At 37.4% G+C, this 24,780-nt stretch overlaps 1 protein-coding gene across 11 annotated transcripts in view; it reads left to right on the top strand.

Annotated features, from left to right (window-relative positions):
- The window catches only part of Znf385b (zinc finger protein 385B), a 423,340-nt gene that overhangs the window by 166,213 nt on the left and 232,347 nt on the right, over positions 1 to 24,780 (top strand). The window lies entirely within an intron of this gene.

Raw genomic sequence — 24,780 nt, 5'->3', positions numbered from 1 at the left:
ATCAATATGTATATGTACCAGTTCTCCATAATGAATGTATTTATTATCTATCATAAACATATACCAATTTTAAGAATGAAAAATAAATCTTGCCCCTTTCAGACTAATACTTTTTGTCCATGTCCCATTTACTGAACTGTTATTCATTCTAGGCACTGTGCCATGCCCTAAGAACATAGAAACTATGATATACTCAGAAGTTCTATGGGGCAGTTTTTGTCTTACACAGTGGCCCTAGGACCACACCTAGCAGTACTGGAATGGCTTGTAAAAAATCCGGACTCCTAGGTCACTGGGGAGGCCTGTGGAATCAGAATGTGTGCAAGGTGAGGTGTTGTCTCTCAGGTGTAAGGGGGACCCCAGCATGAACAGAACTGATAGTAGCCTGATGAGATGAGTTCTCAGATAGAGGGGGGTAAACATGTTTGTGTATTGAATCTGCATACTCTCCCAACCATATTTGATAAAGAACTTTCATAGCCCTTGATTCAAGTGAACAAAGTGAAAGAGTGTGTGTCTGAAAGGAATACTGGTGCAAAAAGGGAGGAAAGGGGAATGTGAAGAAGAGGTGACCTCCAGCCCCTTTCTAACAGAGAAGCCAGAGAGCCAGGAGTCGCCTATATCACATTTACCCTGAGTCCTGGTGGCTTTGATGCCAGCTAACATAGGGTATATATGTGATGGTCTATAGAGCCTATCCTGGTTATCAACATTTTTGGGGAAATCTGCCAGCCTATTTTTTGCTCACTATAGATTGTTTTTCAAAAATATGTAATGTATAACATGAGGTGGATTAAGGTGTAGCTATGTAGGCTAAACCTGGCAAGGGAGAGAAGAGACCTGGCATTTGGGGAGCATCTACTGTATGTTCAGCACTATACTGGGCACTTTCAAGGTATTTATTTATAGGTAGTAAAAAATCGTGGGGATGATTACAGTTACTACCCTCAATCTGCAGTCCATGAATGGATGTTGACTTCCATCTTTGCAAGATTATATAACTATTGCACTTCTAATTAGGAGGGCAATGATGCTGATATCAAGAAATTCAGTGCAATGAACTTTTTATTATTAGAGATAAAAATTAATCTTCACTTCCTTTGGCCTTTTAATTGTTAACTGTGGAATCAGCCAAATGTGGAGGCTGAAGAAGCATCAAGGGATAATGTAATTGCTACTCTTCAAACAATTGTATCTGTCTAGAGAATGAAGATTGATGATCTGGAAAATAGATCTCATTGTTTCAGTAGTAGAATTATGGGCCTTGCCAGTGGCTATTAAGAGAGTTTCTCCAAGAAACTTTTTACCAAAAGAAAAAAAGTGATACTTGTTAGATTGAAGAAAATTTAATTCAGCCACTTTTCATTAAGCAAGGCCAGAAACTCTAATTCCCAAGTTCATAGTTGACAGAAGGCCCCAGAGCAGTAATTATCCATTTTTCAAGTTTCCTGATAGAAAGCTCTTCAATTAGATATAGACAAGGGGGAAATCATGGTAAAAGGAGGGTATTTTGTCCTTTCTAAAGAGCACTAGGAAAATAGAGACTATATAACAATGTTAAGAGATAATTATATTAAATGAGTTAAGCACTTTGAATTATCTTATAAGATGTTAAATTACTTTCCGTATGCTATTTCTCTGAAAGTGCTTAAAATTTTAATTCAGAAATAGGCTTGCATTCAGAACTCATTTATGTTTCCTAAAGTCTGGAAGGATGGGTTGTCATGGCACCCCTGGACATCCCCGTGGAAATGGGTTATTCCGTGGATGAACTAGGTAGTGTTTTTGTTCAGTGTCGATTAATGAATGTTAGCGATGTGATTTTATGCGTCACACTGTTAAGAAGATTGATTAGTTGTCCCACTGTTGGTCCTAATGATATTTGACAAGCATTGCACAACCATTATTTTATTTTTTCCTACCTTCTTCATTCACATGTGAAGTAAATGTGAGTGTAAATGATTAATTTGGTATGAGGCGATGGTCATGGATAAATATAAGTAAGAGAAAATGCCCTTCTTTTTGTTAAACCACATAATAGAAGCACATGAATATTTTATTTTACTTTTTAAAAATGGAACATTTAGCAGTATATAATAGCAGCAGAAGAAATACTATCATAAACAAAATAGGAAAGCCTTAGTTTATGATAATATTTCTTCTGCTTCTATATAGCTGATAGTATTTATCTGCTCCTGAAAGATGTGAGGATACAAGTATTTATCTCAAGAGTTTAAAATGATGGAACTCTACAATTATGGCCACCAATGGACTGACTCTCTCTCTCTCTCTCTCTCTCTCTCTCTCTCTCTCTCTGTCTCTGTCTCTCTCCATATATATGAGTTATTTCTAATCTGCACATAAAGGTGATTTAGAACACACAGTTTGAATAGTTAAAAATAATCACAGACATTTTGCATGATTGTCGTCTACTAAGGCAGCTTTTGCTAGCAGATTGCGAATGTGAACAGGAGAATTGAAAGTGGTTCTTGAACCCTAGATTGTATGTGCTCATTATTGCTATTATTACAAAGTTGTAAGGGTCACATTCCAAAGAAGTGGACAACTTTTCTTCCCATAAGCCTATAGCATTTCTTATTTTAAAATAAAAGATACGGAAACACCGTATGAGATGGTACTAAAAGATAATGAAACTGATGAATCAGGAAAAGTTGAAAACAGAACACAACAAATAAAGGACATTTATATGGTTCATTCAGGGTGTTCAAGATGGAGAAACCAATGTTCTGATTTTAAAAAGTAATGAACCTTAGTGGGAAAGGTAATACATGCTCATTATTTCTGTTTCTAAATATTTCAAAAATATAGACATGAAAAGACAAGTGAAATTAAGCCCTGATGTGTCCCCACTACACCTCTTCCACACTTGGAGACAGCCACTGTTAGCCCTGGGCCGTCCCACCTTAATTCTAGTGTGGCTTTAGGGGATGTCTTAGTCACTTTCTTATCACTGGGACAAATACCCGACACTGACACCTACAAGTTAAAGGAGCAGAAGATTATTCTGGCTCACAGTTTGTGGAAGTTTAAGTCCACAGTCAGCTGGCTCCAAGGCAGGACAGCATGGCAGAGGGGCATGGCAGTGGTAGGAAGCAGAGAGCTACCAAAGGAGGAGAGAGGGAGACAGACCCTTCCAGGCCACACCCAAAGCGACCCACCTCTCTGACCAGGCTCACCTCCCAACATCACACCCCACTGTAAACTCATCAGCAGACTAAGCTGGTGATAAGCACCACGCACCCATGACCCAATTACCTCAAAAAAGCCCTGCCTTTGAGGGCATGAGGCTTTGGGGGGACATCTAAATATGAACCATCATGGGGTTTTTTAAAACAAAAAATGAAATGGAATGAAATACCTCATTTGATAGGTACTTTGTATCCCACTTAAGTATTTGCCATTATGTGTCTATAAGTCATTAAAAGACATTCAGAAAGAGAGACTGAGAGAGAAAGAAGCTGGGATTCTGCATAACCAGCTGCTCCTCTACTGGCCACCTGCTCCCCGTGCCCTAGGGGTGACTGTTCCTCCTGATGAGAAACTCTAGGTCTGAAATTAGTGAGCTTTAAAGTTAGGATGAGCTCCAGAGATGCAAAGTAATGATTCAACTTCATAGGGCAGCAGAATTTTTAAAAAAACAAAAAACCTACTAGGCTCGGGGAGAGGAGAAATAGTATATTTTCCTCTTGGGTTCAGGAGGAATAAAAACTCAGTGAAATAAGTTTCACAAACCCAAGAACTAACATGGAGATATTCCAGCCTGTGCTATCACCAGCCTAAATTCTAGCAAGTAAGTCTGCTCAGAAATGGAGTTAAGTCACAGGCAAATGGCTTTAGAAAGTGGAGAATGTACAAGGAAACAATTGCTAGGATTTGGAAACCAGAACATAGGGATCAAAGAAATCTGTAGTAAAAATAAAATGCTATTTACTTTATAGTAAGAATAATTGAAAATGGAAAGAAGCCAGGAGAAGGACACACCTAGCCATATTAATTCTTACCTAGAAATAGGGAGAAAGAATTGCATTCTGGACCTGCTTCGAGGGGCAAAATACCAAAGGGAGTGGGGCAGGGAAGTAAAATTCTGTACTAAGGAAGGCCATGTCCTCCTGAAATAGGAAAGAGGCGTCAGGAAGGACAGTTTCTGCTGTGACATATTGAAGATGACGGGAGACTTAGCACAATGTGGCCCTTTGCTTGGCCCTGTTACATGTGCTACATGACCTTTGGTAGCACCAGGGATGAAAAATGACTGAGGACAGGACTTGAATGTTATTGGTTTGCCCGGCCAAATTCTATCTCATAACAATTCTGGACTAAAAATGTTATTTTAAATGGCTACAAAGTGTACTATTTTATGGATGTGCTGTGGTTAATTTAATACATGTTTATTATTTAACATTTATGCTACACTAAGCTTTTTACTGTTGTAAATTATGCTCTAAATACCTTTATAGATAATCTTGTAAAACTAGGTATACCACTGCTTGTTTCCTTTGAGTAATCCCTGTTAATTGAGTTGCAAGGTCATAGGGAATGCCCACTTAGATTGCTGACAACTTTCATCAAACTTTCTTCTGTAAAATTTGTGCTAATGTACATTATCATCAGTGGAACAGCAACCATTTTCCATGTTGAAGGATGACACTGAGAACACTTTATCAATTCTAAAACTTTGAATTACATTTTTCTAATAGTGTAGATATCGAGTAAGTCACATGAAACATTTTTGTGGAACTCATTGTGATCAAAGGTTTGCAATTTAAAAATAGCCGGTGGAAGTTAGAGTTGTATTCTATAGCGATCCAAGAGTATTTAAACTATTGAAAATGATCACAGACATCGAATTATTTTACACCAAAGTGTTCTGGCTTAGTCTCCTAACCACAATCTAAATATGTCTTTGTCCTTTATTCTTCTTACTGTACAGCCGTTAGGAAGGAAGCTAGCAATTCTTCCTTTCCCTCAGACTTGAAAGATCAGTGAGAGAACTTCAGAACAAAGGTCCCTGAACAGTTCAGTTATGGTATAATGTTTTACTTTTAAATGCCTCCACATTTTTTTAAATCTTGAGGCCATATTTAAGAAAACAGGAAACATCATTATATGTATTATTTGATATGAAAAACTAAAAATAAACAGAAAATGTCATCCTTCTGTTACTGACTTCAGTAAATGCATTTGTTTTTCAAAAACAAAGTACAGTAACTTGGAAGAAAATAGTAATGTCAGTTTTGAAGATTCTCAATGAGTCTAGTCAGAATCATATTTTAAAACCAGCTATTTTAATCACAGATAATTTATTCTAGCTATATATTATTTTAAATGACTACAGGTATTATAGAAAGAGCAACAAACTTGGAACCAATAATTGAGGTGTTAGACGGAACTCTGTGACTTTCTAGATGTGTGAATTTGGAGAACAAAATTTAACAGCCTTTCAGTTCCAGTACACACATCTATTATTTAAAAGCACTTTAAAATGAAGAAGCTGGGCACTGGGATACATGCTTTTTAGTCCCAGCTACTTGAGATGCTGAGGAAAAAGGAATACATGAGCCTAGAAGACCAGTCTGGGTAATGTAGGAAGACCCTGTTTTAAAAAACAAACAAGCAAACAAACAAGCACACCATTCAGCGCTTCAAACCTCCCATGAGGTTGTTATGGAATATGGAGGTAATGAATGTGAACATTTGTGATGTTCATGGATTTTCTTGGTGAGAAATTGTCATAAAGCATCATCCTCAGCTCTGGGGTGCTCTTCTAAAAGGCCACAGCCCTCAGGCACAAGGCTCCCTGGCTTTATTGGATCAAGGTAATTGTTATGCCAACCAATATTCAAACCCAGCTAGGGACAGCCAGAACTGGGGTAAGAAATGTGTAGTCTTCCACATCTAGGCAACTTGCCTCGTCCTTAGATGTTTTCAAACAAAAAGTGCAGAAGTATCCATCCATCCTGGTCCCATCTTACTTTAAGTATATTTACAATGAGTCCATGGCAAACTGAGTTTTTTCTGTTACCAGAAATTCTTTCCAGTAGCAGGTCTCCCCTCTCCCACCTTCATGGGAATCCCACATTGAAACCCCTTTGCGTGGCCAATATATATTTTTTATCTTGATGGACACTTTTGGGAAGAGAGTCCAACTTGGTTTGGTCATCTGTGTCTGCTACGATATTCCATGGTATGTCAGGGAATCAGACTCCCGCTTCCTTTTGTTCGGACATTCTTTTTTTTTCTATTGGTACATTTTAGGTATACAATATGATGACATTCATCATTGGAAATTTGCACCTTTACATAATCTCTCTTGGTTCTTATTTTTCCCCCTTCCCCTTCTCTCCCTTCAACCCCTCCATCCCTCCTATTTACAAAGACAATTTCCATTTTTTCATTTTGTCATATTCCATTCCCTTCTTTCCTTTCCCCAACCCCTCCCACTTCCCCTTCCCCTTTGCCCTTTTTCTTCCTATTTCACATTATCTATTATACCTTTTAGTCTTTATTTACACTTTCAGTTTCTCACACTAGAGAAACTATTCGGTATTTACATGTGTGTCCTATTTATTTCACTTAAGAGTTTGGCCTCAATGTGCATCCATTTAGGTATAAACGTCTCTAATTTCTCAATTTTATGGCTGAGCAGTACTCCATTTTATTTTTAAAACCACATTTTCTTTATCCAGTCTCCAGTTGATGGGCAATTGGGCTGCTTCCAACTTTTAGCTATTACAAATTATGTTGCTATGAACATGGGTGTACATATATCACCATGGTATGATTCTTTTTATTGTTCTGACATTCTGACATGCACAGCTTGGACTTAATGTCCAGTATGGCTTCTCAGGCCCCAGTCATTACATCTGCACTTCAGGCAAGATGAAGAAAGAAGCAAGCACTTGCTCAGTCTTTAAGGAAATATTTGGAAGTCCTTCCTGGCCTGTACTTTGTCTGTCTTATGGCCACATCTAGGTGCAAGAGTGGCTAGGAAATGTGAGCATTATTCTAGGTAGCCCTATACCTAGCTAGTGACTGGTGATCTGTTTATAAAGAAAGGGCAAACATATATTGAGAAACTATAAGTACTTTGCAAATTCATAGGCACAGGAAGTGAAGGAGTGTAGAAAGGATAAGGATGAGGACACAACTAATTGATACAAGTAGAAAATATCTATTCGTCATTCTCGTTGAAGGTCATTGATTCTGACCTCTTGCTAGGCTCACTCTTCAGTTGTCCGTATCTGCTTAGATGACTGCAGAATGCAATAGAAGGTTTGGGGCATACTCTATTAGAAGGAATGCATCTTGAATGAACATTTCAGAAGATAAAACAATATTTTTAAAATCTCACACTGAATTTTAAAAGAACCTATAAAATGGAAAAATGAACCTCCTCAGGTTGATCTGTCTGGCTTTTGTTTGAGTAGAAGAGATTAAGAGATAAGTAAAATCATCGAGGCATGATCTTAATCTTATTCCATTTTCAGTCGTACGCTTGCTCTGCTCTTCCCCAGTTCAACTTTCATTCAAGTCACATGATAGGCAATTAGTAGATCTTCCTTTCAAATAAAAATGTTTATGTGCTTGTCTAATTTCCCTTTATAACACTAGAACTTGTAGAAAAAGCATTTTAACTTTTAGCATAAACAATAAAGAAGCCTCATAAAGCTTCTCACAAAACGTCATTGTTTTTGGAAGCTGATATATTCCTTATGAATGCCTACCTTGTAACATTTCTGTTGCCAGTTATTTTATCTAGAGTCATTCCCTTAATTCCGTTTCCTGTTTTTTTGGGAGGACTTCACAGAGGACATGTTTTTAATAGTCTGTAATCACATGGGGCAGCAGGGATCTTGGCAAGCAGCTATTAACAGTATAGTCAGAGACTTGGAGTGTGATAGTTTTAGACTTCCTGAGCTTCATGGTGCTATTTTAATGCACTAAGAGTATAAACTAAATTTAGATCCTGCTGACTGTTACTTGAGTGAGAGTGTACCTTTTGCAGACCATGCTAGATTTAGTCACCATGTATTTCTGTCAAGCTCCCATCCTTTATAAGCATTGTGTTAAGTATACATACTGTATGTATCTAATGACTGAATTTTATTTGCAACTGATCATTTAAATTTTATTTTTTTCTAAAGCAGTTACTGATACAGTGTTTTTCTTGTGGTCATTGCATGTTATTTTGATAAATCTAGCATTATACTAAGAGTTAATTTTTGATATTACGTTTATATTTTCCATGGTTTCTCAACCTAGGCACTGCTGGTATTTTGGATCTTGGAATTGTTTGTTATGGGAGATGTTTTGTACATTGTGGAATGGTTAGCAGCATCCCTGGCCTCTACTACTTCCAGCCCCCACCCAGTTGCAACAACAACAACAATAACATGTCTTTGAACATTGCCGCATAATTCCCGAGGGGCAAAATCACCTGCAGCTGAAGACTACTGTCCACTCTAATCGTCCACACCTCTCCATCTCTCTCACTACTTTCTGGTCCAGGCTACTGTCATCTTCCAGCCAACATTTGCAGTGGCCTCCAGCGGGGTCATCCAGCCTGTGTAGCACAGCTGCTTCCCAGTTTATTCTCCATACTGTAGCCAGATTGGTTACAAAAGTCTAAATCTCATCATGTTCCTTTCTTTAAAAACAGTCTGTTCATCCCAGTGACTTAGTACAAAGGTAGATGAACTTTTTTAAGTAGCCTCCAGTATTCATCCTCGTTGGACCTACAGTCACCCTGGTGTTCTACTCAGTCCACTTTCTCTTGCCAGTTCAGGCAACTTCTTCTTCTTCCTGGTCTTGTCTTGCCCCACCTCTCCCTACTCATATGCTCCACTCACACTCATCTTTCTCTTCTGACTCCAGCCCAAAGCTGCCAGGGTATTTTTATCTGATGATACAGGATTAAATGAGATTGACATGTTATGGATCATTCTAGACAACTGGACTAGAGCCAGTTATCTAAGAAACCACTTTACCAAAGGAACAAATTACTGAACTAAATTACCAAATGTACAACTTCAATAGAACTTTGATTTTCTTTTTACTATTTATACTGTTTCCCACAGTTAGTTCTGCATGGATTGGATAGAGTTTTAAAGCGCTATATGTAAGAGAAGGCTATAAGGAATCAGGACTTGGTGATCTTGAGGTCCTTGCCCCCTCCATACCTGTGAGCCCTGTCCCGCATTCAGTATTCCCTGTCTGGGACTAGCAGATTAATCTATCTATATGCTGATCTGGGCCCCATCTAGCAGGTAGTTGGAGTCAAACTCATGTTAAGGATTCCTTAAAAATGCAGTTATGAAAATAAAAAGCAGAAATCTTTCAAATGTATTAAAGCATCCTACACAGTATGTATTATTTTGAAGTTTGTAAGTAAAGAAACAAAAGTTGGTAAATTGTTAGTTACTAAATTCATCAATTTGTCTTTTGGGATTTTATTATAATCAAATTTTTATCCTAAAATTCTGAACTGTTGACAAAATTGATTACTTTAAAAGATGGAACAGGAATTGGTATCAAGTGAAGATTGCCCATGTGAAGTCTGGATTATACTATTTATAAAAAGAAGGAATTCACAAAAAGTCTAAACCACCCACTACCTTTTAACTTTGACAAATTAAATATTCTTTAAAAGAGCCTGGAAACTAATACATTTGTTGAGTACAATCAAGAAGACTATGTCATAGCTGTTCCATTGCAATTCTACATTTATTTGGTACTTATTCTAGTAATAATCTGTCTCCTGCACTGTTATAAGCTCCATGAGAACAGGAACTCTGACTGATTTTGCTCATTAATTATCTCCAGGCACAAAGTGATAGATAAATGCTTAATAGGTAAATGCTTTTTTAAAAAGGAATGCAGTATTAGCCTCCTAAGATGTAATAATGACATTGAAAGCATTCCCTAGCCTTAAGAAAGCTATTTATAATCAAGGATATAATTTTGTCAAAACAGTAACAAAGTTTGGGTAATTTTTGTTGAATCACTGCACCTTTTGATAGTTATATCAAATAACATTTCACTTTTCAGATAAAAATCTGTGTGATTTATGAAAAGATTTATAAATTTTATTTTATTACTGTAGTCAAATGAAATAACATAGTTGGTTATCAAATTTAAGTTTCCACAATGAGAATGTTTTAAAATTAATATTATAAAATAACATCTTCAAATAAAAGTAGAACATTAATATTGTCTCCAGGCATAAAAATTCAAATTAATTGTTGGCAGTGATGCTTATACTGTAATTAAGGCTGATCTTTTCCTGAGGTGAGTCTGAATGATTACTCCTGACTTACTAAGGGGGTCAGAGAAAAGGTAAGTGAAAGAGGCAGCAGAGAGGAGGTAGCAGGTGAACTTGAGAGGAAAATTGCTTCTTGGTTTCCTTTTGGGTCTTATTGGAAAACTGCAATAATTCCAGACAGATGTTGTCAAATTCTTTCTATATGCTACCCCTGAACAGAACATCAATACCAGTCATTTAACCTTTTACTGACCATTAGGGATCTACAATCTTGAATTATTCAACTATTTCAGATATTTTATATTCTGTATTTACTAACCCTACTACAAGAGATCTATGAGAGATTTTACAGTATTCTGTTTTCTGCTTCTCTTTCTCTTGCTTATGGTGTCATTTTGTGTGTCTTTTTTTTTTTGGTACCGGGGATTGAACTTGGGTCCTTGTGCTTGCGCAGCAGGCGACGAAACCACTGAGCTAAATCCCCGGCCTTTTGTGTCTATTTTATAAGTCTGGATTGTGAACTCGTGTTTCACTGAGCACAGGAGGAGGAGGTGTTCTCCAGAAAGGATTTACTTTAGCTTCTGCCAGTTGCCCTAAATGCAGTCAACCCTAGGTAATACATGTTGTTCTTGGCTTGGTGTTTCCTGAGCCAGGGAGGTAAAGAATGTCTAAATCCTGAACTATAGAAGGGTAAGGATGTAGTTATAATTTTTCCAGAAAGCTGTCCTTTCTCTCCAGCCAAAACAGACAACTTTCCTTGTCGTACTCCTTTTCTGCTGAGCAGATTTTCTGCAATTATCCTTCAAAGGATTCAGCTTTGCATTTCACTTTCAACTCCCTGACTTGGAGAAGAGCAAAGTCCTGATTTGTGCTCACAGTTAGCTGTCAAAAGCCAATGCTCTTTGGATATTCATGCTAGCAAAAGCCATTGGGGAAGCCATGACAGTAGTGCTATCTCAGTCCATTTGTGGTGCTATAAAAAATCTTCTGAAACTAGGTGGCTTACAAACAACAGAAATTTCTTTTTTATAGTTCTAGAGCCTGGGAAGTCCAAAGTCAAGGGGCCAACAGATTCTGTGTCTGTCAAGGACCCACTTCTTAGATACCAACTTCTCTCTATGTTCTCTCATGGTGGAAGGAGCAAGCAGTTTTTCAGACCTTTTTCATAAATGCACTAATTCCATTCGTGAGCACTTTGCTCCCAAGAACTAATCATCTCCCGAAGACTCTAGTTCATAATACCATCACATTGTGGATTAGGATGTCGATGTATGAATTTGGGGGGTATACAAACATCCATCCCATAACCCTTGAAGTCTTAGCATATTCTAGCATCAACTCAAAAGTGTAAAGCCCAAAGTCTTATTTAAATAGCATCTAAATTGGATATGGGTGGGACTCAGGGTATGATTCACTCTGAGGCAAATTCTTCTTCAGCTGTTATACTGTGAAATCAAAGAAGTAATGTGCTTCTGAAATGTAATTTCCAGATTCAATACAGATTTTCCATTTAAAAAAAGGAAGAAATAAGAAAGAGAAGATTAATGAACAGGTATAAAACCTTCAAGTTTGAGAACAATATTGTCTTGATTCTCTGTCTTCTGGGCCTATTGGAGCTATTGTTCCACTTTGTGGAGATGTGGGGTAACCAAGGTTCCAGATGACCCCGTCCCTACTTCTCGCACAACCCACATTACAGTCATCACGTGTTCAAGTCACATGCTGGCAGCTCTCTCTAGCTGCATTCTCATTCTCGTAGTTCTACTAGCCAGTTGTCTCAAAAGCAGTGCTGGCCGGGTATTTAGCTCAGTGGTTTCGCTGCCTGCTGTGCAAGCACAGGACCCGAGTTGGATCCCCTGTACCCCCCCAAAAAAACAAAGCAGCTCTGTGCTCTGTAGGATATGTGCCACTACAGGCTGTCTTTGTTGGCCCTGCCCTTCACCCCAGGGTTGTCCAAAGTGTTCTTTGAATCTAAGTGGAGGCAGCCAGACCAGAGGCTTTGCTGGATGCAGCACATGGGGCAGCTGAGAAGTGTAGTACAGAAAGCACAGTGCAGGCAAGAGGGTCTTTAAGGCAGGGAGGTATCGAAGCCTGAAATCCCATAGGTGCCCACACCTGCTTCTTTGAAATTGTCCAACTCCCAGGCCCTTCCATTCTGGGCATTTGATGGAGGTGGAAATCCTGGTGTTTTCTGAATTGGCTTTGGGGTCATTCTTCCATCATCTTGGACAGTGTGTCCTGATTTCTCTTTAGATAGATGACCAATCTCCTTGTCCAATGGTCATTTGGCCATCATGTCATTATTATGATGTTCTCTCCGGAACATGCTTTCTCATTGTGTACAATACGCAAATTTTCAAATTCTTAAGTTCTTCCCTTTTGTTAGTAATTGTGTCTCTGTATTAGTTCCTTATCTTAAGCATTCAAAAGGAACAATCTTCATCCATGGTGGACACTAACCAAAGTTAAGAAAAGTAGCTGAGCTTAAAAAAGACACTCAAGAACCCATCATTTAAGAAAGAGCATGAGAAAAGGCAAAGGCATTTGAATGCTTGAAAGTGTACTCAGGAAGTTTAAGGAGGCAGATCACCTCAGCGACAGAGTTTATGTGTCTGAGGCACTTTCATATGAGAGTGGTAGGTAACAGTCGCTGAGCATTTGCTGCATGCTTGGTGCTGGCGAACACTTCACGTGTTGTAACTCATTTAGGTCTGTTAAGGTAATTACTATTATTCCATTGTACAAATGGAATAACTGTGATTAAGTAACTCTCCCAAGATTATAGAGTTGCAGGTGAGTGAGCCAGAACTCAAGAGCAGGCATTCTGTCTCCAGAGTCTACACACTTAGTCTCCGTGCTGCACTACACACAAGGAACACTGGATTTACCCTGGAGGGTTTAATAAAAACTTCTCATTCTCGAAAAGCTGAATTAATGAAGAGTATTCATCTCTTCTTTAGACTGTGTATGTACCATACAAATGGACTCATTTTTGTTCAGTTTAATTAAATATTTCTCTCCTCCAAGAAAAAAGTGTGATTGAATGGATGCTTTTTCTGTAATGTGTTGGACTAGCTCATGAGAACCAATTTCTATGTTTTTGACAGTTCTTCCACATATTAAATATAGCCATTATTAAAATTAAATCATATAAACTTGCATTAAATGAATTATATTTAAAGTAAACATAATAAATATTTGAAACCCATTAATTCCTAACTGTTTTGCTACATTTTATTTTTATCTATGCTCTTGAGGCTTTCTTATGACTTGTATTTGGGTGCAAGAGTTACTTTATTATAATCTTATACTACTGTGTACCTCTTTCCAACTCTATGTTCTACAGTGTTGCCTTGGTAGCTTGAAATTAGCCATGAGAGAAGTATTTACACCATGATTTGTTGAACAGCATTTTAGTAAAAATCAGTGCTCCCTCTTTCCCCACCTCAGAGTTGTACAACATTTACCAACACACAAACACCATCATCTATTCATTAAAACATTTTGCCTGCATTTAATTCTCAAGAGCATTCTGTATTATGTAAAGAGTTTAAATAGTATAGCAGAGGCTTCTGGTGTCTAAATTATCTTAGTGCTATAATACTTAAAAGGAGTTTGGAAATGTTTACCAGTTTCTCATTAACACATTTAATTATTTCAGAAAATTTTAAATTCACCTTAGCTTTAATAACCAACAGAGAAACACCATCCATATGTTTGATGATCCCCTGTGAACTAAAGCTTTTTGGTTTAAGAAACTCAAATTCATCACTCCAAAGTCGAAATTCATTTCTTTATTTTTCCCCTCAATTTGAGGAAGGTGGTAGCTACTATGATGTAGAGAAAAAGTGGCTTCTGGCGAGGCCACTAATAAGTAGCTGAGTGACCTGGGCTTGGTAGTCTTGGCTCTGTACTTTAGGATCATCTGGAGATTTTTAAAAATGCAGATGTGCCTTGGGTTACATCCCAATAAATCCTTAGAAACTTGAAGATATTAAAGTTGAAAGTGCATTGAATGAACCTAACTTATGTCTACCTTAGCAACACGGTACACTATCAAGTATTATTTATTATTATAGTAGCATTGCTGACTGGGAGCTGCGTCTCACTGCCGCTACCCAGTATGATGAGAGCATCACACAGGATACAGTATTGCTACTCAGTAGTTCAATTCAAAATCTGAAGTACATTTTCTACTGATTTTGTATACCTTTTGCACCAGAATAAAGTCAAAAAATTATAATCAAACCATCATAAGTCAGCTACTGTCTGTATACTCATATCAGGTTCCACCTTAGCCCCATTAAATCAGAATCTCTGGACAAAGAGCTTTGGTGTTGGTATGCTTTGAAATGCGCCTGAGATGGTTATAATGTGAGAACCACTGGTCAGATATTTAGAGACTGGCAAAAGTCCATGGCTTAGAGATCCAGATTGCAAGGCCAGAACTCCTGTTTGGAAATTCCCACTCCTAAACTTCCTAGCATGTAACCTTGTATTTTCACCTATAGTCTCTGTGCATCATTTTTCTTATGTGCAAAATTAAAATAAAAGTCATAATAATATATTAGCTAATACAGGTGATACTTCAGAGGATGATCTAACACTCCTGTGTTTGTCATATTGTCCACTACTCTATATTGTATCTATGCTTTGTAACTTTTAGGCTTTTACATACTTGAAGAGTAAACCTTGATATTCTTTTAAGATTATTTTAATCCTTCGTTTGTTTTCTAGCCTTTTAATGGATATATAAATATTTCCTCCCTATTTTACTGTCCAGAATTCTTTAGTTTCTCTTTAGTTGGAAAACCACAGGTGGGGTAAAGTGGTTTTACATTGCTCAAAGACAATGCTGAGCAATGTCTACTGTAACACTTAAGTAAATCTCTGGAACTATAGCATTTTCATTAGCTAAAAATGAGTTTCTTTCACATTACAAATTATTAAACTCTTGTTTTTCCCCCTGACTTATGAGATGGTAGCAATAAACAGTTGTAGACACTGCCCTCAATAAGAGCAAAAAATGGACAGGGAGGACAGTAGAAAAGAAGCAAATATGTGCAGCAGAAACTGTATGGTAACAAAAACAAATAGAATAAAACACTTTCACCAAATATTTATAAGCAAAACTAAAAGAAAATGCATTTTCCCTATCTATTCAGCTGAAGCTAATTAGATGGAAATGAAGGAGAAGCCCCGTATGAATATTCTATTTTATTGGGAAATATAGCCAAAAAGTACTTTGAGGAGGAAAAATATCAAAAGTATGTACTGAGAGTTTCTTGAATGTCTTCTTTCCAATACCTGATAGACAAAAAGGGAAAAATTGAGATGTTATATGAGCATAACCAAAACTATTTTAAAGTTGAACATTGGAGAAATCGACAACACTGTGGTCTTCTGTGGACCCTTCTATGATCTTGTATTAGAAAGTTGTAGGAATTAACATATTAAATACTAGCATCTCATCTGATGATTACATAATAGTGTCCCAAATTGACTTATGGGTAGGATGATCCTTCAGAGACTGACGAAGAATTGAGTGCCATTACTTGTGATAGACTTTTGCTCTTTTCTTGTGACAGAAACTAAGTCCAAATTCATGCAAGGCCATTTGGCCATTTCTCTTGAATAGGATTTGTTTGATTGCAAGGAATAGACTCAGGCTAACTTGAGAAGGTTTACTGTTAAAATAACAGAGTCTCAGAAAAGCCATAGTCAATAACTGAAACTGGCTGGGACTGGTAGAAACTGGTACAATCACCTAGAAAACCATAAGGAAACATCTTAGTCCATCTTAGGGGCCAGTCTCTACCTCTTGTGGACTCTTGTCTTCTCCACACTTTATGCTCTGCTCTTTTCTCTCTAGCAATCCATCCTTCTCCATAAACTTTGGCTTGAATATGGCCCCCAGTAGACCTGGTCAGAGCTCCACACTCTCTTGTGCTTACTCAATTCCTGAGAAACTGATTGATGTGTTGTTTTGAACCAGGCCATCCAAATATATGTCTGTGATGATTAACCATCCCTAGTCCATTATTTATACCTGGTCCGGTCAGCCATGACTGGAAGTGGTTAGAGTCATGTGGTTCAAAGAGGAGTCACCAGCCTTGTATTCTGCCTTAATTATAAAATGGGGTGATCTAAGGATTTTCCAGCTAAAAATTGCAGCACATGTACAGTGTGTGATTTCTGCAGAATACTAGTGAGCAAAACAAATGAGAAATTCTCCTGCTTTACTGCTGCAGTTGTAGACTGTTTCAAGCTCACTTGATACTATATAGACATTTCTTCTCAAAATTATTCACTTGAATCATATTATTTTCTTGAATCACTGGTGAATGTTAATGGAGGTACCTAAGATTGCATTGAGTAAGAAATTGTAAATCAATATCTCTAAACCTCACAATCTTTTTTTGTTGTTGTTAAATTCTTTTATTGGTACATTGTAGGTATACAACACAATTACATTTCTCATTGGGAATTGTACCTTTACATAATGCATCTTGGTTCTTATTTTTTCCCCATTCCTAGCCCTCCCTTCACCCCCTCCACCCTTCCCTATTTACAAAGACTTTATTTCCATTTTTTCCATTTCTCAGCATTTTTCCTTTCCCTTCTTTCCTTTCCCCTGCCCCACCCACTACCCCTACCCCTTTGGACCTTTTCTTCATATTTTACATTATCGATTATTCATTCTAAACATTGGTACATTTTAGGTATACAATATAATGACATTCATCATTGGAAATTTGCACCTTTACATAATCTCTCTTGGTTCTTATTTTTCACCCTTGCCCAGCTCTCCCTTCAACCCCTCCATTCCTCCCTATTTACAAAGATTTTGTTCATATTTTTCCATTTTCTCATATTAATCCCATTCACTTCTATCCTTTCCCCTAGCCCTCCCACTTCCTTCCCCTTTACTGCTTTTCTTCCTATTTCACGTTACCTATTATACATTTAGTCCTTATTTACACTTTCAGTTTCTCACACCAGAGAAACTATTCGGTATTTATACATATGTGTCCTATTTATTTCACTTAAGAGTATTGCCTCAATGTGCATCCACTTAGCTATAAATGTCTCTAATTTCTCATTTTTTATGGCTGAGTAGTACTCCATTTTATTAAAAAACCACATTTTCTTTATCCAGTCTCCAGTTGATGGGCATTTGGCCGCTTCCAAGTTTTAGCTATCACAAACTGTGCTGCTATGAACATGGGTACACATATATCACTGTGGTATGATTCTTTTAATTCTTTGGGGAAGATCCCCAGCAGTGAAATAGTGGGGTCACATGGGAATTCCAGTCCTAGTTCTTTGAGGTATCTCCATACTGATTTCCACAGTGCTTGCACCAGTCTACACTCCCACCAGCAGTGGAGCAGGGTTCCTCTTTCCCTACAGCCCCGCAAGCATTTGTTATTGGTTGATTTCATAATATCAGCCATTCTTTCTGGAATCTCAGCTTTGTTTTCATTTGCATCTCTCGAATGACCAGTGATGTTGAACATTTTTTCATGTATTTATTTGCTATTTCTACTTCTTTGCCTGAGAAAAGTCTGTTCATTTCAGGTGCCCATTTTTGGATTGAGTCTTTAAATTTGGCAGGTCTAATCTTTTTAAGTTCTTTATAGATTCGAGATAGTAGACCTTTGTCTGAGGAAGAGCAGGTGAAGATTTTTTCCCACATTGTGGGTTGTCTCTTCACACTACTAGTGGTTTCTCTTGCTGTGCAGAAGCTTTTGAATAACAAGAGATCCCACTTGTTGATTGGTTGTGGTAGTTCATGGGCAACTGAGGTTTTGTTCATAAAATCTTTTCCTACACCGATGTCTTCAAGGGTTCTACCTAACCTCTGTTCCAACTGGTTCAGAGTTTCTATTTTAATATTTAGATCTTTAATCCATTTTGATTTTAGTTAAGTGCATGGTGAGAGATATAGGTCTAGTTTTAATCTTTGGCAAGTTGAAGCCCAATTTTTCCAGCACCATTTATTAAAGAGGCTATCTTTCCTCCAATGAGGGTATGTGGCACCTTTATCTTAGATGAGATGGCTGAATGTGTCTGGCATTGTTTCTGCATCTTCTAATCTGTTCCACTGGTCCTCAGGTCTGTTTCTTTGCCAGTACCATGCTGTTTTTATCACAGTAGCTTTGTAGTATAGTTGCAGGCTGGGCATTGTGATACGCCCGCCATGTTTCTGTTACCTAGAATTCCTTTTGCCATTCTGGGTCTCTTCTTCTTCCAAATGAATTTTTGGATTGTTTTCTCAAGGTCCATGAAGTATGCTGCTGGGATCTCAATTGGAATTGCATTAAATCTATATAGCAGTTTTGGAAGTATGGCCATTTTCACTATATTAATCCTTCCTACCCAGGAGCAGGGGATGTCTGTCCATTTTCTGATATCATCTTCAATCTCTCTTTTCAGAGTGCCATAGTTTTCAGAGAAGAGGTCTTTGATTTCTTTCATTAGGTTGATTCCTAGGTATTTCAGTTTTTTGGATGCTATTGTGAAAGGAATTATTTGCCCTATTTCTTTCTCAGTGAGTCTGACATTCGTGTAGAGGAAAGCTATTGATTTTTGTGTGTTGACCTTGTAACCAGCTACTTGACTGAATTTGCTTATTAAGTCTAGAAGACTTTTGGTGGAGTTCTTGGGGTCTTCTATGTAGAATACCATGTCATCTGCAAATAATGACAATTTGACTTCTTCATTTCCTATCTTTATTCCTTTTATTTCTTTCTCTTGTCTAATTGCCGTGGCTAATGTTTCCAGAACTATATTGAACAAGAGTGGTGATAGTGGACATCCTTGTCTTGTTCCTGATTTTAGTGTGTAGGATTTCAGTTTTTGACCATTTAATATGATATTGGCTGTTGGTTTTTCATAGATGGCTTCTATCAGTTTGAGTTAGAGACCATCTATTCCAATTTTTTGTAGGGTTTTTATCATAAATGCATGTTGGATTTGTCAAATGCTTTTTCTGCATCTATGGAGATAATCATATGGTTTTTGTCCTTGGCTCTATTGATATAGTGTATTACATTGATTGATTTGTGTATATTGCACCATCCCTGCATCCCTGGGATGAATCCCACTTGATCAGGGTGTATGATCTTCTTGATGATCTTCTGCATTCTGTTTGCCAGTATCTTATTAAGGATTTTTGCATCTATGTTCATTAGTGAGATTGGCCTATAGCTCTCCTTTATGGTTGGGTCTTTCTCTGCTTTGGGGATCAAGGTGATGCTTGCTTCCAGGAATGAATTTGGGAGTATTGCTTCCCTTTCAATTTCATTGAAGAGTTTAAACAGTAGTGGCAGCAGTTCCTCTCTAAATGTCTTGTAGATTTCAGCAGTGAAGCCATCAGGGCCTGGGCTTTTCTTAGTTGATAAGTTTTTTATTACATTTTCAATTTCTTTTGTTGATATTGGGTTGTTCAGAATTTTTAGGTCTTCTTCGTTCAACTTTGGTAATTCATATGTATCTAGGAATCTGTCCATTTCTTCTGTGTTGTTCATCTTATTGGTGTATATGTTCTGGAAGTAGGTATTGATGTTCCTCTGGATTTCTGCTGGGTCTGTTGTAATTTCACCCTTTTCATTCCTAATTGCATGGATTTGGGCCTTTTCTTTCCTTTTTCTGATAAGGTTGGCTAAGGGTTTGTTAATTTTGTTGATTCTTTTGAAGATCCAACTCTTGGCTTCGTTGATTTTTTGTATAATTCTGTTAGTCTCCATTGCATTGATTTCTCCTCTGATCTTTATAATTTCCTCCCTTGTATGAGCTCTAGGGCTGTCCTGATCTTCTATTTCTAGAAGCTTGAGGTGCAGCATCAGGTTGCTTAATTGGGGTAGTTATGTTTTCCTAATATACATATTCACTGCTATGAATTTCCCTTGTAAAACTGCTTTCATTGTGTCCCATAGATTCCGATATGTTGTGTTTTCATTGTCATTTAATTGAAGGAACTGTGTGATTTCTTCTTTAATTTCCTCTGTGACCCATTGGTTATTCAGAAGTGTGTTGTTCAATTTCCACGTGCTTATGAAATTTTTTGAGTTTCTTTTGCTATGGATCTCCAATTTCATTGCACTATGTTCTGATAATATACAGGGGATAACTTCAATTCCTTTGCACTTACTTAAACACGTTCGATGTGTGAGTATGTGGTCTATTTTGGAGAATGACCCATGTGCAGCTGAGAAGAATGTGTATTCTGATTTTTGTGGGGTGGAAGACTCTGTAAACATCTATTAAGTTCATTTGTTCAAGAGTTCGATTGAGTTCTAGTATTTCATTAGTTATTTTTTGTCTAGTTGATCTATCTATTTGTGACAGTGGGGTGTTGAGGTCCCCCACTACAATTGTATTAGTCCATATATGACTTTTCATGTCCGTTAGTATTTGTTTTATATAGTTGGGTGCACTAGTGTTTGGTGCATAGATATTTATGACTGTCATCTCTTCCTCTTGGATTCTTCTCTTTACAAGGATGTAGTGTCCTTCATCTCTCTTAATCAGTGTTCATTTGAAATCTACTTGATCTGCCAAGAGGATAGCTACTCCTGCTTTTTGGGGGGTTCCCTTTGCATGGACTATTGTTTTCCACCCTTTAACTTTCAGTCTATGAATTTCCTTTTGAATTAAGTGTGTTTCTTATATGCAGAATATTGTTGGATTTTGTTTCTTGATCCATTCTGCCAGTCTATTTCTTTTGATTGGTGAATTGACACCATTAACATTGATGGTTATAACTGAAACATATTGACTTGTCATTGCCATGACTACTTCTTCTTTTTGTTGGTTTCTCCCCCTTTACATTTAATTTCTTGTCGTGCCAGATGTGTTCATTCTGCTTTGCTTCCTGGGGTTGTGATTCTCAGTGTCTGTTCCTAGGCTATTGTGTAAAATTCTTTGGAGTGCTGGTTTGGTATTCATGAAGTTCCTAAGGTGCTCTTTGTCATGAAAGTATCTTATTTCCCCATTTTGAAAGATAGTTTTGCAGGGTAGATCAATCTGGGTTGGAGGCTGTTTTCTTTTAGGGCTTGGAATATGTCACTCCAAGCTCTTCTTGCCTTGAGTGTTTGTGTTGAGAAGTCTGCTGTGATTCTGATGGGCTTTCCTTTGCATGTGATTTGTTTCTTTTCTCTAACTGCTTGTAGAACTTTGTTCTTCTGTTGAGTTTCTGGAATCTTAACAATTATATGCCTATGTGTAGATTTTTTTTTGATCAAGGCTATTTGGAGTCCTATATGCCTCACTTATCTGTATGTCAAGTTCTTTTCCCCTGCTTGGGAAGTTTTCTGCCGTTATTTCTGTTAAGAGATTTTTTATGTCATCTGAACTCTCTCCTGTTTCTTCATTAACTCCAATCAGTCTTATGTTATTCTTCTTTGCATCATCTAGGAGCTGCTGGATTGATTTCTCATGTTCCCTTATAATTCTGAAGCAATTTTTCTTTTCCTAGTCATTAATTGCAATCTTATCTTCTATATCTGAAATTCTGTCCTCACATTGGCTCATTCTGCTGTGTAGACTTTCAATGGAGGTTTTCATGTCCTGGAAATCTATTTGTATCTGTTTTATGGATTCCATTTGTTTCCTATGTTGGGATTCCATCATGTTCCTCAGCTCCTCTCTAGATTTATTAATCATGTCTTGCACTAGGAGCACAATTTCTCCTGTTAGCTGAGAAATTATTTCTGATTTCCTATTTTCCAGATCCCCTTTTGTTGCCAGTTCAGTGGGTCCAGGTGGTTGAGTATCAGAGTGTTCCATCTCATTTCCCTTTGTGGTTGCTGTAGGTGATCTGGAAGTCTGGTTTTGAGACTTATTTACGTGTTTTCTCATTTCGACTGAGGGGTGGGGAGTGCTGTTGGCGCCTGCACAGATTACCTCCTCTGAGCTGGGAGAGGTGGGACAGGGGCCGGGAGCAGCAGTAGGGATGGTGGCCCAAAAGCCCTTTCCTCTGGGCTGGGAGCAGCAGGAGGGATGGTGGCCGGAAAGCCCCTTCCTCTTGACCAGGAGCAGTGGGATGGCGGCTCAGAAGCCCCTACCTCTGGGCCGGGAGCGGCGGGACTCAGTAACGTGGTCTGGTGGTCCGTTGTCCTCTGTGTCTTTGTAGTGTGGAACCAGGTGGCTGCCTGTCTGTCCTGGGCTGATTCAGCATGTTCTGCAAGACTCGCAACCTCGGTAGGGCATGTGCCTGAACCTCACAACCTTATCTTTTGGGGGGGCATAGAGATGAAAAATCTTCCCAATCATATTATACATATCCTAAATATGCTGTTATAAGAAATATAATACAGATTTTTATTATGCAATCTGTTCACTGAAAAACCCACCAAAAAGACCAGTGCATTTTCTATTTCATATGGATAGATGAGATAATCTTTTAAAAAGTAACCATGATAGATGAATCGAAGTAAAATATTTTTTTAAAACAACAACCACTGCCACAGGTATTTTTACCAGACAGTGGAGCCTATTTTGTGGAGGTTTGTAGAGTGGCCCCTAAGGCGAAAGAAGGATGTGAGCACAGGTAGAAGCTCAGTGATCAGCATCAGTGAATGAGTCCAGCTTCCACCAGAGCAGGGGCTGTGCCTCAGCACTCGGGATGTGCCCGGAGCAGAACGGAGTCTCAATGGAGACTCAGAAAAGAACTCAATATTCTTAGGATTGTTTCCACTGGACCAGTTAGGTGACAATAACCAAGATAATTTATTCCTGTAGGTCTCTTTCTTTCTTCACAGAGCGAAATGGTTTTGGAGTCAGTATTTTAAGTATCGATACTCTGATTATACAATGCCTTCAAATTTTCAAAACATCTGTTTATGAAATCTTTTCTTAAAACTAACTACACTCTCCGTTTGAAACCAAGGAAAGCCCTTCCCCCAGACAAACTAATCTTTTATCTCTTCCATAGTAAAATTTGTATATGCAAATTACCTTGGAAACGTATATTATTGATAAAAATGTTTTATGTCAAATTTAACAGTACAAAACCAGAGAACAAAAGCTGATCTCATACTTCTCTAAAACAGCATTTCAGCAGTTTGACTCCAGTGAATTCAACTTTTGTAAAATATTTGATATGATTTCTAGTCTTTCAGCCAAGCACCTATTTTAACCAACTCTTGAAAGAAAACAAAGCACATTGGTGATTTTATATAATGTTATTTTCAATCAACACATAATTATCATACACATTCAGGGTTATAGTATGAAATTTCTTGTTTTGTGAATTAAATTTAATTTCACATTGATTGAAAGTATAAAAAAAATTTACGTTTTCATGCCTGCAGCACAATACTCCAGTGGAATGTTTCTTGCCATAGACAAGATCTTACTGACTTGTATAACCGAAATAAGAGTGTATGTTTTTCAAGGTAAAGCAAAATTACTTGGTAAATGATTGTTTAAAATTTTTAAATCCAGATGTAAACATGACTTCTTATTAACATTATTTCCATTTTCAATTATACCCATCTGTAAAGATGCACTCTTTACATTGCTTTGGTCAGTTGGGATATGACAGAAAAATTAATGCAGTTCAGAAATATCAAGCATACATTTCTGCTACAGTCTTTTTACAGTTTTTATTTTTTGTTAGTACATGTTTACATTACATAATGATTAATTCCTTATGGGGAGTTGGTACATGTATTTAACACATCTCAATTCTTTTTTCATGAACTTTACCTCTTCCCTCCCCCTTCATCACTTGATCCCCTTCCCTTTTGAAAAAGATCTACCCCCCTACTTCCTGTTATCTATCTTTTGTTTTATTTTGCTCTTTATTTATATTTTGGGTTTCTCATATAAGAGAAAACATGCAATATTTAAGCTCCTGTGTCAGATTTATTTCACTTGTAACAGTATGATCTTAAGGTGCATGCATTTTTCTACAAATGACTCAGGTGTATCCTTCTTTCTGAGTAGTACTCCATTGTTATAAATACAACATTTTCTCTATCCATTTATCTGTTGATGGACACATAGGTCACTTCCAAGATTTAGCTATTGTGACTTGTGCTGCTATAAACATGAGTATGCATGTATCACTGTAATATGACCTCTTTCACTCTTTTGGGATGATACCTAGAAGGAGAGTAGCTGATTGAATGGAATTTTAGTTTTAGTTTTTTGAGGAATAACCATACTGATTTTCCACAGTGGTAGTACTGTGGTAACTATACCATGCAGATAGATTTCTGATAAACCTTTATTACCAATAAATTTATTTTCAAATTATTTTTACCAGTTATCTGGACCTTTTGAGTATTTAAAATCAAATGATTGCTATTTTTAGTCTTGTACAAAACACTTTTAAAAATCATTTGACTATAGTTAAATTTTCAAATGAGTTCATTGGAAGATAAAAATAAAATTATTCTAATGACTTACTCCTTTTCTACAGTAGTTGTTTCAGATATATGCACAGGAAGTAAACCTAAACTCTGTGCTACTAGGGGACTCAATCT

This window comes from Heterocephalus glaber, unplaced genomic scaffold (assembly GCF_053883595.1).
Source record: "Heterocephalus glaber isolate CG9 unplaced genomic scaffold, H.glaber_assembly_v1.0 deba00000347, whole genome shotgun sequence".
NCBI lineage: Eukaryota > Metazoa > Chordata > Mammalia > Rodentia > Bathyergidae > Heterocephalus > Heterocephalus glaber.
The sequence above is the reverse complement of the archived record's forward strand: the minus strand, read 5'-3'. Positions and strand labels throughout refer to the sequence as shown.